General features: G+C 46.9%; 1 protein-coding gene across 4 annotated transcripts in view; it reads right to left on the bottom strand.

Moving 5' to 3' along the window:
- Nucleotides 1-13897, bottom strand: part of LOC140400013 (late histone H2B.2.1-like) — a 44831-nt gene that overhangs the window by 14185 nt on the left and 16749 nt on the right. The window contains exon 2 of one of the 4 annotated variants that reach the window (XR_011937968.1): nt 3076-3202. The exons of the other annotated variants lie outside the window; for them this stretch is intronic. The gene's annotated coding sequence lies outside the window, so the exon portion shown is untranslated. Of the gene's footprint in view, nt 1-3075; nt 3203-13897 lie in introns of those variants that run through there. 4 annotated transcript variants of the gene reach the window in all.

Raw genomic sequence — 13897 nt, 5'->3', positions numbered from 1 at the left:
AAGACCTAGCTTGGCTGGTGGTGAGAAGGGCCCTCCCCGTCAGATTCTTCATGTACACCTGAAGGCTCTGCGCCAATGCACGCTGCCCTCGGAGTGGCTGTGGGGGAAATGAGACAGTCACACACCTCCTTGTGGAATGTGCCTTTGCAAAGAAGGTCTGGATAGAGATGCAGTGGTATTTGTCAAGGTTTATCCCAAACAGATCTGTGACAAAGGACTCTGTGCTCTACGGACTGTTTCCAGGGACACACACCGAGACAAATATCAACTGCTGCTGGAAGGTCATCAACTCGGTCAAAGACGCTCTTTGGTCTGCCCGAAACTTGCTGATCTTCCAGTGCAAAGAATTGTTCTCGACCGAGTGTTGCAGACTGGCACATTCCAAGGTCCAGGACAACGTGCTGAGGGACGCACTCAAGCTTGGGGCAGCTGCTGCCAAGGCGCAATGGGGAAAGACTGCTGTGTAAAGTCTTTCCAGCAAATGTACACCGAGGGGCGGGTAACAGTGTAAAGCCCCTCGGTCTGGGCAACCAACACTCCAATGTACAAAAACAAACATGGCACTGTAAATATTTAAGAAGGAATTGTAATGTAAAGAGTGATATGTGTATGAGAATATCAAAATTGAATGAAAGTCAAGGCAACATGTAACCCTGCCGGAAATGTACAGTCAAGACAATTTGAAATGTTTCTGTAATGCTTATGATAAATTTTTATGAATAAAGTATATTTTTTTGAAAAAAAAAAAAGAGTTTTACTCACTCTCTGACACAGTGTGTGAGTGTGGGATTTACTCGCTCTTTGATACAGTGTGTGAGTGTGGGATTTACTCACTCTCTGATACAGTGTGTGAGTGTGGGATTTACTCACTCTCTGATACAGTGTGTGAGTGTGAGATTTACTCACTCTCTGATACAGAGTGTGTGTGAGATTTACTCACTCTCTGATACAGTGTGTGAGTGTGGGATTGATTCACTCTCTGATACATTGTGAGAGTGTGGGATTTATTCACTCTCTGATACAGTGTGAGAGTGTGGGATTCACTCACTCTCTGATACTGTGTGTGTGTGGGATTTATTCACTCTCTGATACAGTGTGTGAGTGGGGGATTTACTCACTCTCTGATACTGTGTGTGAGTGTGGGATTTACTCAGTCTCTGTTACTGTATGAGAGTGGGATTTACGCACTCTCTGATACAGTCTGTGTGTGTGGGATTTACTCGCTCTCTGACACAGTGTGAGAGTGTGGGATTTACTCACTCTCTGATACAGTGTGAGAGTGTGGGATGTACGCACTTTCTGATACTGTGTGCGAGTGTGGGATTTACTCACTCTGATACAGTGTGTGAGTGTGGGATTTACTCACTCTCTGATAGTGTGTGAGTGTGAGATTTACTCACTCTCTGATACAGTGTGTGAGTGTGGGATTTCCTCACTCTCTGATACAGTGTGTGAGTGTGGGATTTACTCACTCCCTGATACAGTGTGAGTGTCGGTTTTACTCACTCTCCGATACCATGTGAGAGTGGGGGATTTCCTCACTCTCCGATAGTGTGTGAGTGGGGGATTTCCTCACTCTCTGATACAGTGTCTGTGTGGAATTTACTCACTCTCTGATACAGTGTGTGAGTGTGGGATTTACTCACTCTCTGATACAGTGTGTGAGTGTGGTATTTACTCACTCGCTGATACAGTGTGTGTGTGGGGGGGATTTACTCACTCTCTGACAGTGTGAGTGTGGGATTTACTCACTCTCTGATACAGTGTGAGAGTGTGGGATTTACTCACTCTCTGATACAGTCAGTGTGAGTGGGATTGACTCACTCTCTGATACAGTGTGTGTCTGGGGGATTTACTCACTCTCTGATACAGTGTGTGAGTGTGGGATTTACTCACTCTCTGATACAGTGTGAGAGTGTGGGATTTATCACACTCTGACACAGTGTGAGTGTGGGATTTACTCACTCTCTAAAAAAGTGTGAGAGTGTGGGATTTACTCACTCTCTGATACAGTGTGTGAGTGTGGGATTTACTCACTCTGATAGTGTGCGTGTGGGATTTACTCACTCTCTGATACAGTGTGTGAGTGTGGGGTTTACTCACTCTCTGATACAGTGTGTGAGTGTGGGATTTACTCACTCTCTGATACAATGTGTGAGTGTGGGATTTACTCACTCTCTGATACAGTGTGTGAGTGTGGGATTTACTCACTCTCTGATACAGTGTGTGTGTGGGATTTACTCACTCTTTGATACAGTGTGTGAGTGTGGGATTTCCTCACTCTCTGATGGTGTGTGTGTGGGATTTACACACTTTCTGTTACAGTATGTGAGTGTGGGATTTACTCCCTCTCTGATACTGTGTGTGAGTGTGGGATTTACTCACTCTCTGATACAGTGTGTGTGTGGGGAATTTACTCACTCTCTGACACAGGATGTGAGTGTGGGATTTACTCACTCTCTGATACAGTGTGTGAGTGTGGGATTTACTCGCTCTCTGATACAGTGTGTGTGTGGGATTTACTCACTCTCTGATACAGTGTGTGAGTGTGGGATTTACTCACTCTCTGATACAGTGTGAGAGTGTGGGATTTACTCACTCTCTGATACAGTGTGTGAGTGTGGGATTTACTCACTCTCTGATACAGTGTGTGAGTGTGGGATTTACTCACTCTCTGATACATTGTGAGTGTGAGTATTACTCTCGCTGAAGCCTTACCAACATTTTACAGTTCCAGCAGAACCTGCGTGTTCTTAAACTCTATGCCTCGGCTAATATAGACTGTGGTACCATAGGCCTGGCATTTTCAAGCTCAGGGTTGTGACCTGTGGATGGATCTCAGCAAGGTTCCAGGATGGTGGCGGTAATCAAGATTGCGGGGGGAATGGCCAATGGTCACAACCAGCTTTTAAAAGTGCCGGCCGTGATGGCTGTTTGAGACTAACGGCCATCCCGCGCGTTCCTGCCTTATCAAGTAGTGCGCAAGTTGGACAGGCTCCTCCTGATGTCAGTGCACAGTCCCAGGCCAGTTATTTTCAGCAAATTCTCGAGTCCTCCCACCGGAGGCGGCGCCAGCGAGCAGGTCACATGCCCCGTACGCTGACATCACGTGTTCTGGGCCCGAGAGAGATTCCTCCATTTTGCAGCTGCCAGCAGTGCTGGAGTGAACTCCAGGGCCTCTGGTGAACAACCCATGAAGAAGCTGAAAACAGGAACAAAGCAGCACAATGATGATTATTTGAGGGGTGGGTTTATAAATTGTGCCACTTCAATCAGGAGTCAAATTTCATGGGTGTTACATGCAGGGAATTACTGGCAAATGAATGTTTAAAACCTCAAATTGTCAAAGACATTTGAAGACTAAGTATGGCGAGTTCGAGGACAAACCTCTGTAATTTTTGTCAATGAATGCAGTGAGATCTTCAATCATCAGCTGAAGTCATTATCAGAAATGTAACATTGAATAACAAAGCAAGTGAGATCGTGGGGACCAAGCAGGCTCACCTGTCACATTAAAGTCAAGTGAAAATGGTGTGTCGCGAAGATCAGCCGCGATGACCGCAAAGGCCGCCCAGCGAGGGTCCCGAAGGATGGCCGGTTGGTAAAAATGGGACCCCGGTTAAAAAGTTTGATCCACACTGCCATAGGCTTCCTTACCCATTGTATCCAGCTGCTCTGCTACCTTAAGGTACTGGTGTACATGCACACCAAGATCCCTCCGGTCCTTCGTGCCTCCCAGCGTCCTGCCATTTATCATGTATTCTCTTGTCTTGTTTGTCCTGCCCAACTGCATCTCTTCCAGATTGAATTCCGTTTGCCACTGATCAGTCCATCTGTGTCCTCCTGTATTCGGAGGCTATCCTCCTCAATATTTACCACCCCACCAAATTTCATATTTGCAGCAAACTTACTGATCAACCCTCCTATATTCATATCTAAAACATTTGTATCAACCACAAACAGCAAGGGCCTCAACACTGATCCCTGTGGGAAACCACTGGACATAATCTTCCAATCAGAGGCTCTGGACTGGTTTAGCACAGTGGACTAAACAGCAGAACAATGCCAGCAGCGCGGGTTCAATTCCCGTACCGGCCTCCCCGAACTGGTGCCGGAATGTGGCGACTTGGTGCTTTTCACAGTAACTTCATTGAAGCCTACTTGTGACAATAAGCAATTATTATTGTTTGAAAAACATTCCTCCACCAACAGCCTCTGCTTCCTGCCACTCAGCAATTTTGGATCCAATTTGCCAAATTTCCTTTGGCCCCTTAGGCATGTGTCTTCACATCAGTCACCCATGTGGGACCTGATGAAAAGCCTTGCTGAAGTCCAAGTAGATTACGTCAAATGCATTTCACTCATCTACACACCTGTTCACCTCTTCGAAACATTCAATCCATTTCGTCAGACATGTCCTCCCCTTAACCAAACCACGCTGACCTTTTAATCACTGCCTCTACAAATGCAGATTAATTCTGTGTCTCAGATTTGCTTCCAATAGTTTCCCCACCACTCGGGTTAGACTGACTGGCCAGTAGTTTCCTGGTTAATCCTTTCCTCTCTTCTTCATAATGGTGCTACATTGGCGATCCTCCAGTCTGCCAATGTAGTACCATTATGAAGAAGAGAGGAAAGGCCTCTCCTGTGGCCAGAGAGGAATTGAAAATTATTGCCAGTGCCCCTGCTGTTTCCTCGTTTGCCTCACTCATCAGCCTGGGATACATTTCATCTGGCCCTGGAGCTTTGTCTACTTTGAAGCCTCCCAGTCAGAACCTCCTCTCTGTCTATATTAATCTCTTTAGTTTTATTACAGTCCTTCTCCCTGATTTCTATACCCACACTGTCCTTCTCACGGGTGAACACTGACGCAAGTACCATTGAGAACCCCACCTACATCCCCCGGCTCCACACACAAGTTACCACTGTGATGCATCATGGGCCTTACTCTGCCCCAAGTTATCATTTTTCCCTGAATGTACTTGTAGAACAACTTAACAACTTTATTTTACCTGCCAGTATCCTTTCATGTCTCCTTTTTGCTCTCCTCGTTTTCGTTTTAAGTTCCCTCTTGCACATTCTGTACACCTCTCGCGCTTCTGCTGTTTTGAGCCCTCAATATCTGCCACAAGCCTCCCCTTTTCTACTTATCCAACGCTGTATATCTCTCAATATACATGGTTGACTAGATTTGTTGGTCCCACCCTTTTCTTGATTGGAACATGTTGGCCGCGTACTCTCCCTATTTCCTTGTTGAATGTGTCCCACTGTTCTGTCACAGATTTACCGAAAGGTGTCTGCTCCCGATCCACTCTGGCCAAATCAGATCTGATCTGATTCAAATCAGCCTTCCTCCAGTTGTGAACTTTGATCTCAGGTCCATCCATGTCCTTTTCCATGACTATCTTGAATCTAATGAAGTTATGATCACTGTCTGCAAAATGCTCCCCCAACGATACTTCAACCACTTGTCCAGCTTCGTTACTGAAAGTGAAGTCCAAGACCGCCCCTCTCTTGTCTGTCCCTCTACGTACTGGCTTAAAAAGTTCTCATGGATGTATTTTAAGAATTCCGCTCCCTCTAAACTTTTCGCACTATGACTACCCCAGTTCATATTGAGGAAGTTGCGATCCCCCACTGTTCCCACTATCACAACCCTTTTCCTCTTCTCTGAAATTTTCCTCCATATTTGCTCTAATGTTAGCTCTAATATTTGGGCCCCACAAGGCTGCCTACTTAGCCCCTTACTATACTCCCTGTACACACACGACTGAGTGGAAAATTTGGTTCCAACTCCATCTACACGTTTGCAGACGATGCGACCATACTGGGCCGGATCGCGAATAACGACGACTCAGAATGCAGGAGGGAGATTGAGAATCTAGTGGAGTGGTGCAGCGACAACAACCTCTCCCTCAATGCCAGCAAAACTAAAGAATCATAGAATTTACAGTGCAGAAAGAGGCCATTCGGCCCATCGAGACTGCACCCACTCTTTGAAAGAGCACCCTCCCCAAGCCCACACCTCCACCCTATCCCCATAACCCAGTAACCCCACCCAACACTAAGGGCAATTTTGGACACTAAGGGCAATTTATTATGGCCAATCCACCTAACCTGCACATCTTTGGACTGTGGGAGGAAACCGGAGCACCCGGAGGAAATCCACGCACACACGGGGAGAACGTGCAGACTCCGCACAGACAGTGACCCAAGCCGGGAATCGAAACTGGGACCCTGGAGCTGTGAAGCAATTGTGCTAACCACCATGCTACCGTGCTGCCCTTCACTGTCTTCAGAAGGCAAAGAATGGTACACACCCCTGTCAGTTTCTATGAGGCCGAGGTGGATATGGTTAGCAGTTTCAAATTCCTAGTACACCGCTCCAAAAATCTGTCCTGGTCCACCCACATCAACGCTATCACCAAGAAATCTCAACAGGGCCTTTACTTCCTCAGGAAACTAAGGAAATTCGGCATGTCCACATTAACTCTTACCAACTTTTACAGATGCACCATAGAAAGCATCCTAGCTGCTGCATCACGGCCTGGTATGGCAACCGCTCGGCCCAAACCCGCAAGACACTTCAGAGAGTCGTGAACACAGCCCAGTCCATCACACGAACCTGCCTCCCATCCATTGACTCCATCTACACCTCCCCCTGCCTGGGGAAAGCGGCAAGCACAATCAAAGACCCCTCCCACCCGGCTTACTCACTCTTCCAACTTCTTCCATTGGGCAGGAGACACAAAAGTCTGGTAACACGCACAAACAGACTCAAAAACAGCTTCTTCCCCACTGTCACCAGACTCCTAAACGACCCTCTTATGGACTGACCTCATTAACACTACACCCTGTATGCTTCACCCGATGCCGGTGTCTATGTAGTTACATTGTGTACCTTGTGTTGCCCTATTATGTATTTTCTTTTATTTCCTTTTCTTTTCATGTACTTAATGATCTGTTGAGCTGCTCGCAGAAAAATACCTTTCACTGCGAGCAGCTCAACAGATCATTAAGTACATGAAAAGAAAAGGGAATAAAAGAAAAGACATAATAGGGCAACACAACATATACAATGTAACTACATAAGCACTGGCATCGGATGAAGCATACAGGGTGTAGTGTTAATGAGGTCAGTCCATAAGAGGGTCATTTCGGAGTCTGATAACAGCGGGGAAGAAGCTGTTTTTGAGTCTGTTCGTGTGTGTTCTCAGACTTCTGTATCTCCTGCCCGATGGAAGAAGTTGGAAGAGTGAATAAGCCGGGTGGGAGGGATTATTGATTATGCTGCCCGCTTTCCCCAGGCAACGGGAGGTGTAGGTGGAGTCAATGGATGGGTGGCAGGTTTGTGTGATGGACTGGGCTGTGTTCACTACTCTCTGAAGTTTCTTGCGGTTCTGGGCCGAGCAGTTGCCATACCAGGCTGTGATGCAGCCCGATAGGATGCTTTTATTGGTGCATCTGTAAAAGTTGGTAAGGGTTAATGTGGACATGCCGAATTTCCTTAGTTTCCGGAGGAAGTATAGGGGCTGTTGTGCTTTCTTGGTGGTAGCATCGACGTGGGTGGACCAGGACAGATTTCTGCAGATGTGCACCCCTAGGAATTTGAAACTGCTAACCATCTCCACCTCGGCCCCGTTGATGCTGACAGGGGTGTGTACAGTACTTTGCTTCCTGAAGTCATTTACCAGCTCTTTAGTTTTGCTGGCATTGAGGGAGAAATTGTTGTCGCTACACCACTCCACTATGTTCTCTATCTCCCTCCTGTATTTGGACTCGTCGTTATTCGAGATCCGGCCCACTATAGTCGTATCGTCAGCAAACTTGTAGATGGAGTTGGAACCAAGTTTTACCACGCAGTCGTGTGTGTACAGGGAGTAGAGTAGGGGGCTGAGTGCGCAGCCTTGCGGGGTGCCAGTATTGAGGACTATTGTGGAGGAGGTGTTGTTGTTCATTCTTACTGATTGTGGTCTGTTGGTCAGAAAATCGAAGATCCAGTTGCAGAGTGGGGAGCCAAGTCCTAGGTTTTGGAGCTTTGATATGAGCTTGGCTGGGATTATGGTGTTGAATGCGGAGCTGTAGTCAAAAATTGATGCTCTAGGGATGAGTGTAGGGCCAGGGAAATGGTGTCTGGTGTGGACCGGTTGCAGCAGTATGCGAATTGCAGTGGATCAAGGCGTTCTGGGAGTATGGAGGTGATGTGCTTCATGATCAACCTCTCAAAGCACTTCATTACGACTGAAGTCAGGGCCACTGGTCAGTAGTCATTGAGGCACGTTGCCTGGTTCTTCTTTGGTATCGGTATGATGGTGGTCTTCTTGAAGCAGATGGGGACCTTGGAGTGGAGTAGGGACAGGTTAAAGATGTCTGCGAATATCTCCGCCAGCTGCTCCGCGCAGTCTCTGAGTGCACGACCAGGGATCCCGTCTGGGCCCGTCACCTTCCGAGGGTTCACTTTCAGGAAGGCCAATCTGACTTCGGAAGCTGTGATGGTGGGTATGGGTGAATTATGGGCTGCTGGGGCACTCGCCAGCGGATTGTTGGTTACCTGCTCGAACCGAGCATAGAATGCATTAAGTTCCTAGGGGAGGGGTGCGCTGCTGCCAGAGATACTGTTCGGCTTCGCTTTGTAGCCCGTTATGTTGTTTAGTCCTTGCCACAACTGTCGACAGTCTGTCTGACTCTAGCTTGGTTTGGTCTTCTCTCTTGGCATCTACCCACATTATTGTGTGTGAAAGTGTGTATTACCCTCACTGACTCGCTCTGTGCGTGTGTGAGAGCGAGTGCCTGTGTGAGAGTGAGTGCGAGAGCGTGTGTACGTGAGTGCGTGTGTATGAGAGAGAGTGCGTGTGTATGAGAGAGTGAGTGTGTATGAGAGAGTGCGTGTGTATGAGAGACTGCGTGTGTATGAGAGACTGCGTGTGTATGAGAGACTGCGTGTGTATGAGTGCGTGTGTATGAGAGAGTGCGTGTGTATGAGAGAGTGCGTGTGTATGAGAGAGTGCGTGTGTATGAGAGAGTGCGTGTGTATGAGAGAGTGCGTGTGTATGAGTGCGTGTGTATGAGAGAGTGCGTGTGTATGAGAGAGTGCGTGTGTATGAGAGAGTGCGTGTGTATGAGAGAGTGCGTGTGTGAGCATGTGTGTTTGTGAGCATGTTTGCATTTTACCCTCATTATCTCTCTTTGATATATTTAACATATTTTACTGTTCCTGCCCAGATACTGGTGTGTGTGAAAGAGAGTGTGAGTGTGTGGTTTACCATCATTTGTTCTCTATGATATATGATGCACATTGTACTGCTTATTAGTCAGTTACTGTTGTGACATTGAGTGTGAGTATCTGAAAGTGTGTGAATATGAAAGAGTGTGAGTGTGAGCATATGCAAGAAAGTGTGTCAGTCTGTGTGAGGGAGTGTGCGAGTGTGAGAAATAATCTGCATGAGTGTGAGTGTGTGGGGAGAGAGAGTGTGTTTTACCTTCATTGTCTCTGTGATATATAACATATTTTACTGCTCAGTAACAGGTGTGTGACTGTGTTTTATCCTCACTGTCTGTCTATCATATAGACCGCATTGCGGTCACTGCATCCAGAAAGTGTACCTGAGCAAGACACCCTAGGTATTCAAGTCAAGTCAAGCATCCAGCACAGCCCAATAGAGCGGAGCTGCTGATTGGCTGTTGTGGGGACAATTTGCACCTGTACATTGCGATCACTGCATCCAAAAGGTGGTTTGTGGAAGAGCTGTTGTCAAGTGACAGTTAAACCCGAAACACTTCTTCAGTGTTTCCCTCCCTACCTCCTCCTCTAACCAAAAAAAAAAAGACAATCTCTGTAAGGATCCCAGCCGAGTAAAGATCAAGAGGGATACTTGAGGGCAGGTAGAAGTAGAAAGACGTTGAACCGTGACGTCACAGCCTGCAGGTAAATGATTGGCTTGACTGGCAAGTAGTTTTTCTTTTCCCTGAGGTGTTATCGTGCGGGGCGCAGTGGTTGCTGAGTCTGTGCTTGCTGAGAAGGGGTGTACATTTTTTTTTTCAAATTTACTGTTGGGGGTGTAAAAATGGCAGGTGATCCCAGACCCGTGTTATGCTCCTCTTGCTCTATGTGGGAGTTCAGGGTCGCGGCAGATGCTCCTGACTCCTTCATGTGCGGGAAGTGTGTCCAGCTGCAGCTCCTGTTAGACCGCATGATGGCTCTGGAGCTGCGGATGGACTCACTTTGGAGCATCCGCGATGCTGAGGAGTTCGTGGATAGCACGTTCAGTGAGTTGGTCACACCGCAGATTAGGATTGGTAAGGGCGACAGCGAATGGGTGACCAAAAGGCAGAGAAAGGGCAGGAAGGCAGTGCTGGTGTCCCCTGCAGCCATCTCCCTCCAAAACAGGTATACCGTTTTGGATACTGTTAGGGGAGATGACTCTCCAGGGGAAGGCAGTAGTAGCCAGGCTCATGGCACCATGGCTGGCTCTGCTGAACAGAAGGGCGGGAAAAAGACTGGCAGGGCTATAGTCATAGGGGATTCAATTGTAAGGGGAATAGACAGGCATTTCTGTGGTCGAAAACGAGACTCCCGAATGGTATGTTGCCTCCCGGGTGCACGGGTCAGGGTTATCTCAGATCGGCTGCAGGAAATACTGAAGGGGGAGGGTGAACAGCCAGTTGTCGTGGTGCATATCGGCACCAAAGATATAGGTAAAAAACGGGATGAGGTCCTACAATCAGAATTTAGGGAGTTAGGAGACAAGTTAAAAAGTAGGACCTCAAAGGTAGTAATCTCAGGATTGCTACCAGTGCCACGAGACAGTCGGATTAGAAATTCAAGAATAGTCAGAGTTAATACGTGGCTTGAGAGATGGTGCAGGAGGGAGGGTTTCAGATTTTTGGGACATTGGAACCGGTTCATGGGGCAGTGGGACCATTACAAATTGGATGGTCGACACCTGGGCAGGACTGGAACCAATGTCCTAGAGTGCGCTTTTGCTAACACTGTTGTGGAGGTTTTAAACTAATGTGGCAGGGGGATGGGAACCAGATTAGGAAGTTAGAGGTCGTAAAGAGGCAGCAACTAAAGCCAGTAAGGTACTAGATAATAAACTCAATGTGACTAAGGGGAAGGGTAGACAGGGAAGAGATGATGAATGCAAAGGGACAGAGGTTTCAATGCGAGAAGTGTAGCAGGTAAGGCAGATGAACTTAGGGCTTGGTTAGTACCTGGGAATATGATGTTATTGGTATTACTGAGACTTGGTTGAGGGAAGGGCAAGACTGGCAACTAAATATCCCAGGGTATAGATGCTTCAGGAGGGATAGAGAGGGAGGGAAAAGGAGTGGAGGAGTTGCATTACTGGTCAGAGATGATATCACAGCTGTGATTAAGGAGGGCACGATGGAGGATTCGAGCACCGAGGCAATATGGGTAGGGCTAAGAAATAGGAAGGGTGCAGTAACATTGTTGGGACTTTACTACAGGCCTCCCAAAAGCGAGCGTGAAGTAGAGGTACAAATATGTAGACAAATTATAGAAAAATGTAGGAGCAATAGGGGGTTGTGATGGGAGATTTTAGCTTCCCCAATATTGAATGGGACTCATGTAGTGTTGGAGGCGTAGATGGAGCAGAATTTGTAAGGAGCATCCAGGAGAGTTTTTTTAGAGCAGTGTGTAAATAGTCCAACTCGGGAAGGGGCCATACTGGGCCTGGTATTGGAGAATGATCCCGGCCATGTGGTTGAAGTTTCAGTCGGTGATTACTTTGGGAATACCGATCACAATTCCGTAAGTTTTAGAATACTCATGGACAAAGACGAAAGTGGTCCTAAAGGAAGAGTACTAAATTGGGGAAAGGCCAAGTTTAACAAAATTCGACAGGAGCTAGGGAATGTGGATTGGGAGCAGCTGTTTAAGGGTAAATCCACATTTGAAATGTGGGAGTCTTTTAAGGAAAGGTCGATTAGAGTGCAGGACAGACATGTCCCTGTGAAAATGAGGGATAGATATGGCAAGATTAGGGAACCATGGATGACAGGTGGAATTGTGAGACTAGCTAAGATGAAAAAGGAAGCATGCATAAGATCTAGGTGACTTAAAACTGATGAAGCTTTGGAGGAATATCGGGAAAGTGGGACAAATCTCAAATGCGCAACAAAGAGGGCTAAAAGGGGTCATGAAATATCTTTGGCAAACAGGGTTAAGGAAAATCCCAAAGCCTTTTATTCATATATAAGGAGCAAGAGGGTAACTAGAGAAAGGATTGGCCCACTCAAAGACAAAACAGGGGATTTATGCGTGGAGTCAGAGGAAATGGGTGAGCTTCTTAATGAGTACTTTGCATCGGTATTCACCAAGGAGAGGGATATGATGGATGTTGAGGCTAGGGATGGATGATTAAATACTCTAGGTCAAGTCGGCATAAGGAAGGGGGAAGTTTTGGGTATTCTAAAAGGCATTAAAGGGGCTGTTTAGCACACTGGGCTAAATCGCTGGCTTTGAAAGCAGACCAAGGCAGGCCAGCAGCACGGTTCAATTCCCGTAACAGCCTCCCCGAACAGGCGCCGGAATGTGGTGACTAGGGGCTTTTCACAGGAACTTAATTGAAGCCTACTTGTGACAATAAGCCATTTTCATTTCATTTCATTTCATTTATTCATTCATTCATTCATTTCATTTCATTTTCATTAAGGTGGACAAGTCCCCAGGTCCGAATGGGATCTATCCCAGGTTTCTGAGGGAAGTGAAGGGCAAAATGGCTGGGGCCTTAACAGATATCTTTGCAGCATCCTTGAGCACGGGTGACGTTGCGGTGGACTGGAGAATTGCTAATGTTGTCCCTTTGTTTAAGAAGGGTAGCAGGGATAATACAGGCAATTATAGACCTGTGTGCTTGACGTCAGTGGTAGGCAAACTGTTGGAGAAGATACTGAGGGACAGGACCCATTCACATTTGGAAGAAAATAGATTTATCAGCGATAGGCAGCATGGTTTTGTGCAGGGAACGTCATGTCTTACAAACCTCATAGAATTGTTTGAGGAAGTGACAATGCTAATTGATGAGGGAAGGGCTGTAGATGTCATATACATGGACTTCAGTAAAGCGTTGGATAAAGTTTCCCATGGCAGGTTGATGGAAAAAGTGAAATCGTATGGGGTTCAGGGTGTACTAGCTAGTTGGATAAAGAACTGGCTGGGCAACAGGAGACATAAAGTAGTGATGGAAGGGCGTGTCTCAAAATGGAGAAAGGTGACTAGTGGTGTTCCACAGGGATCCGTGCTCGGACCACTGTTGTTTGTGATATACATAAATGATCTGGACGAAGGTATACGTGGTCTGATTAGCACGTTTGCAGGTGATACTAAGATTGGTGGAGTTGCAGATAGCGAGGAGGACTGTCAGAGAATACAGGCAAATATATATAGATTGGAGAGTTGGGCAGAGAAATGGCAGGTGGAGTTCAATCCAGGCAAATGCGAGGTGATGCATTTTGGAAGATCTAATTCAAGAGCGGACTATACGGTAAATGGAAGAGTCGTGGGGAAAATCGATGTACAGAGAGATCTGAGATTTCAGGTCCATTGTACCCTGAAGGTGGCAACACAGGTCGATATACTGGTCAAGAAGGCATACAGCATGCTTGCCTTCATCGGACGAGGTATTGAGTACAAGAGTCGGCAGGTCAAGTTACAGTTGTATAGGACAACATTTAGGCTACATTTGGAATACTGCGTGCAGTTCTGGTTGCCACATTACCAAAAGGATGTGGATGTTTTAGAGAGGGTGCAGAGGAGGTTCACCAGGATGTTGCCTGGTATGGAGGGTGCTAGCTATGAAGAAAGGTTGAGTAGATTAGGATTGTTTTCGTTGGAAAGGCGGAGGTTGAGGGGGGACCTGATTGAGGTCTA

The sequence above is a fragment of the Scyliorhinus torazame genome, chromosome 24 (genome assembly GCF_047496885.1).
Source record: "Scyliorhinus torazame isolate Kashiwa2021f chromosome 24, sScyTor2.1, whole genome shotgun sequence".
In the NCBI taxonomy this organism is placed as follows: Eukaryota; Metazoa; Chordata; class Chondrichthyes; order Carcharhiniformes; family Scyliorhinidae; genus Scyliorhinus; species Scyliorhinus torazame.
The sequence above is the reverse complement of the archived record's forward strand: the minus strand, read 5'-3'. Positions and strand labels throughout refer to the sequence as shown.